This window comes from Miscanthus floridulus, chromosome 10 (assembly GCF_019320115.1).
Source record: "Miscanthus floridulus cultivar M001 chromosome 10, ASM1932011v1, whole genome shotgun sequence".
In the NCBI taxonomy this organism is placed as follows: Eukaryota; Viridiplantae; Streptophyta; class Magnoliopsida; order Poales; family Poaceae; genus Miscanthus; species Miscanthus floridulus.
In genome coordinates this window covers 25,551,093-25,556,736 of record NC_089589.1, presented here as the reverse complement: position 1 = coordinate 25,556,736, position 5,644 = coordinate 25,551,093, and the positions used below count along the sequence as shown (strand labels likewise).

The 5,644-nt window shown below is 39.5% G+C and overlaps 1 pseudogene; it reads left to right on the top strand.

Moving 5' to 3' along the window:
• Positions 1-1,660: 1,660 nt before the first annotated feature.
• Positions 1,661-4,559, top strand: LOC136488261 (uncharacterized; annotated as a pseudogene).
• The last annotated feature ends 1,085 nt before the right edge of the window (positions 4,560-5,644 follow it).

Sequence of the window (5,644 nt, the reverse complement as noted above, 5' to 3'; positions counted from 1 at the left end):
GAAGGAAGGAAGTGTGGTATTTTTACCTGTTGCCTGATAGCTTTCAGAGGTACTTAATACATTAATGTTTAGATTCAGGATCCTCTATTCCATTGTCTATTTAATAAGGTGAAAATATAGTCATGTGAGATTTTAGGCAATCTTGTTATACATAATATTTTCTGAAATTTAAGTCAATTGGTGACTAGCTGCAGCAGCAACCAACTAAAAAGAAACAAGTACTTGACAATTTATGTCAATTTGTAACAAAGGTAACTCAGAGTTGTTTTTTCCTGTAGCCTGATAGCTCTATAAGATAGATGGAATGAGGTATGGTATCTCAATTCCTTACATGATCTACTATGTTTGAACTGCTAGAACTTGAAGGCCAAATATGCCATAAATCGAATATGTGCTTTTCTTCTCTTGTCCCATCATTTGAGTTCCAATAAAAGAAACTCCTTGTATATATATATGGTCTATCTGGATGTATGGATTTTGATATACTGCAGATCATTTGAAAGCACTGAGAGACATTCGAATGAGAATTTGGCAGCTGTCTTGGACTTGCACTACCTGCACCCCCTTGAAACATGATGTTGACCCACACTGAGGTGGTCGGACATTATTTTGTTCCCATTGCAACGCACGGGCATTTACCCTAAACAGAAGAACATCGGATACTTAAAAGCATATCAGAGAACACGTATTGCCATGCAGTCTTAATTGCAATTTAATATTAACTGCTGCACTGTCAGATACCTACTCTTTCATGCAATAAGTATATGTCATATGCATACTCTTTTATGCAAAGTTCACCATTCTCCAATTTTACATAAACATTCCGGAATAGTTAGTGCCTGCAACCTTGTAGTGTTATTCTGCTGCTTTTCCGACAAAGTGTATAAAAATCTAATCGTTATTCTGCTACTCCTTCATATGCTATACTGACTATGAAGTGGTTTCACTCTCGAATTAGTGGCTGTCGGTTTCTATTTTTCCTACACCATTTCTAACTAACTGCTAGCTCTTAAGTGCTAATTGCAACTAATATTAACTAGTTTCACTGTTTCTATTATAGATTCACACAATGGATAATAATTCTCATACACCATTGGGAGACAAGACTAACACTGCCAAAGAAGGTAATATAACATCGTGTCAAATATTATATGGCATGTACTATGTGTATGGTAACTTATATTACTCTAAAATTAACTGCGGCCGATGCTAAAGAACGTAAGAGAGAAAGGGATAGAGCTCGATGGCTTCAACAAAAGGATGCAATTAATAGGAGGCGCCATGAAAAATAATCACCAGGAGAAAAACCAGCATGTTCTTGGAACTACAAATTATAATGCGTGAATCCTAACATATTGCCATGGCGTGATGAATTGACATTTATTTTTTCTTATAGATATATGTAATGTGTAAAATTTTGTAGATGACGACGCTGCATCAAATAAGGAAAACGTTGATCCTGGTGAAACAGATGATTGGCTCAGTAGGAATGATTCCTATCATACCAACAATATTGTTGAATGAGAACATGTCCACTCGATTATCATGTAATTAAAGATGCTGAAATATTTTAGGATCTTTGAAAATGATATTGCAATAATATGACTCAATATAGCTAACTGAATGTATTTCTATGATTACATTGATAGATGAGCCAGAAATGAAGACTATAGAGAAGGAGAGCACTAATGGTACAAAAAGTACATCAAAAAGTAACTACAAGAGTCAATGCTACAAAAATATGACGCCTGAATAGAGGGAAGCAAGGCGTGAGCGCCAAAGGCTATACAATAGTGAACCCAAGCATAAGGAGGCATTGAAACTATCTAAGAAAAAATTCAAAGATTTGCGGAATCACACCCTACACCCAGAGTCAATTGCCATGGAGAACCCCTTGTATATTCCTAAGGTTATGTGGCCCACCGCGGGCGCATCTGGAGATCATGGATCCATGGTGAAATCCAGTGATTGTGTTATCCCAGAGTCTAGTGCAATACCTCTTTATATTCCTCCACCTCATGAGGAGGCCGATGATGAAGGATGCGATGAGTTACTGTCTGGCCATATGACACAAAGATCACATGTTCCATCTGGACAAAGACATACATTGTTAACGCGTCGTAACACGATGTTTGAGTGTCGCATTGGTTCGGACACAAGGTCATCTAATAAAGATGGTGATTGCATGGCTGAAGACCGAGTGGATGTTAACACGCCCTTGGCCTCAATCAGTCAGTGACCAACAACTGGTAAATACTGATGCCTCATTATCCCATTTATGTGACCTATATACCATATTATACCTAACCGATCCTTGGTCATTCTGTGATTAACATAAAATGCAGGACCCAACATTCAGGCTACATCAGCCACACCGACGGCATCACTGTTTGATGATTGTGAATGCATGGCTGAAGAACACCTAAATGATAACACGCCCCTGCCTCAATCAATCGTGACCAACAACGGTAAGTACTGATGACTCATTATCCCAATTTAGTTGACCTAATTATATACCATATTATACCTAACTCAACCATGGCCATTACATGATTATCAGAAAGGACAGGACCTAGCCTTCAGCCTAGGCCAGCCACACCGACACCACTATTTGATGACAGTGGTAATTTACACTATTTTCTAACATTCTATAAACTATTTGAACTCCTTTGTTTATTTACCCCGTAGTTCTACTAACTCAGCGTATCTTTGGCGGTCATAGATGATGATGAGGGAGATATATTTGAAGAGGATGAGGGATACCTTTTTGCTGGGCAAGGTATTTACGCGAAATACCGAATAGAAATCAAATCTTCCACTGCTTTATCTAAATTACTATTGCGGCTTAAATGTCATTTTAGTTGAAAAGATGATGATGTCCAAGACAATGACCTTGACAAAGACATGTCTTCTATCCCTGAAGTACCTGACCGATACGATGAGGTGTATAGTAACATGACTACAGATACTCATATGCTAAAACCTGTCGCAAATTGCGAGGACTGTGATGTGAAAAGGTTTGAGCATGAACCACGTGGGTTCTGTTGTCGCAGTGGAAAGGTCTTGCTCAATGAACCAAACGTACCTGATGAGCTTATGAGGCTTTGGTCAAGTAACGACACAAATGCTAGGCACTTTTGTAACAACATTAGGTTTTTCAATGGCCATTTCTCTTTCACTTTTCTATATTGTCGCCTTGATAGTACTACTATAAGCATGAAAAATAGTGGCATATACACCTTCCATGCACACGGTTAGATCTATCACAACATAAGGTCATTTGGCAGAGAAGATGGTAAGGAGCCAAGACATCTTGAGCTTTACTTCTACGACGATGATCCAAGCCTTGAGCACCGCTATCGACGATGTCGTGAAGAGAAGTGCCAAAAAGACAAGGAAGTCATTGAGAGGCTTGTGACCATCCTTCGTGACAACCCATACTCACAACATCTTAGGAGTGTGGGCCAGGTTAACCACCTCGAGGACTATCGTGTCACACTAAACCTTGACCAGAGGTTGGACCAGAGAACATACAATGTTCTGTTGGCTTCAGAGGTGGCTGCTGTTTGGATCGAGGGAAGCGAACTCCTGGGTCAGTTCCAAAATAGTGTTGTCCTGCATGGGAAAGATAGAAGCAGACACAGCATCCGCTCATATCATGGATGTTACGATGCTCTTTCATACCCTCTATTCTTCCCTAAGTGTGAGCTTGGGTGGCACATGGATATTCCAAAGAAAGGAGTTAGTATGGAAGGAGTTTTCGAGTACCGTGCCCTACAGAAGGCTCGTAGTGGGTCAGAAGAAGAAACAGGTTTGTTATTCTTCTTATTTAAATACTTCGCATACATGTGTACCTCATTGGTTCTTCTACAAACAACTCTAATTCATGGCTATTTTTGTAGACTCCCCTGGTAGACTATGCGTGACTACTACTGCTACAAGTTTTAGATGCATCCAGGAATATTTAAGGGGGAATTCCTTGTGTGCCATTAAAAAAGATCACGATGCCCTAAGAGCCCTAAGAAAAGTTCAGTGGTCTTCAGCGCCACTGCTCCAACTTTTTTGTGCCCTCCATGCCACTATCGTCAGTCTGGGCTCTAACGTCGTCAAACTGTAGGTGTGAAAAGTCAAAAATACCCTTAAGTCTAAATATGTCATTAATTTTTTTGAGCATCTTAACGACTTTAAATGAAAAAACTCAAAACTAAAAAGTTGTAGATCTTGTCGAGATCTATAATTTTCATATAAAAATTATCTTTATTTAATTCACAAAAAAAGATATGATTTTTCTAAGATATATTAATCAGATCAAATCATATTTTTTTGTAGAATTAAATGAAGATAATTTTTATATAAAAATTATAGATCTCGACGAGATCTACAACTTTCTAGTTTTGAGTTTTTTCATTTGAAGTCTTTAAGATGCTCAAAAAATAATTAATGACATATTTAGACTTAAGGGTATTTTTGACTTTTCACACCTGCAGTTTGACGGCGTTAGAGCCCAGACTGACAGCAGTGGCATGGAGGGCACAAAAAAGTTGGAGCAGTGGCGCTGAAGACCACTGAACTTTTCCAAGGGCTCACAGGGCATTGCGATCTTTTTTAATGGCACACAAGGAATTCCCCCAATATTTAACCCCATATTGTATGGTAAGCATATGTTCCAGTAGTTTGAAGTTGACACGTATATCTAGATCGAGAGTTCTCGATTAGATTATATACGCAACCATCAAGACGATATTTGGGCTGACCTCTACCAAGGATTGGTTGATAGTCTACATGCTAGTGAAGGTAGAGCAGAAGTGTTTGAAAGCGGATAGTGATGCCTTCATCATTTATTGGAGGCCCACATGACATGAGGCATCGGTACATGGATGCCATGGCTCTGGTACGGAGGTTTGGTAAACCGGACATCTTCCTCACTATGACATGTAATTACGAACTAGGGTGAGATCAAGCGTGAACTCTACCCTAGCCAGACGCCACTAGGATCAGTCCTAGATCTCGTTATTTGGGTCTTTAGAGCATAACTACAAGAGCTAAAGGATAGGCTAGTAAAAAAGGATATCCTTGGAATGGTGCGGGCACATGTTTATGTTGTGGAGTTCCAGAAGAGGGGTCTGCCGCATGCACATTTTTTACTAATCATGGATAGAAAGTACAAGATCACAGTGCCCAGAGCAATATGATCGCCTCATCTTAGTTGAGCTCCCGAACAAGAAGAAGTACCCAGTCTTGTACAAGATGGTTACCAAACATATGATGCATGGCCCTTGTGGAGTGCTTAATCATAATTGTCCATGCATAAGGGGTCATGATTCCAGCAAGAACCGTTATCCTCAACCTTTCTACGATGTCACAGTACATGGCAAGTATTCATATCTAGTTTACAGATAGCGTGAAGATGACCAAAAGAAAAAGTTCATGGACATGAGCTTGACAACAGATGGGTCGTGCCTTACAACCCATATCTCCTCCGTCTGTTTAACTACCACATCAATGTTGAGGCATGTGGGAGTATCAAGGTAGTAAATTATCTGTTTAAGTACATTTACAAGGGTCATGGCTGGGCATCTATGGCTGTGAGAGAGGCTGACAAGGAGGATAGTGAAGGGAACATTGATGAGATCAAGCAGTACAG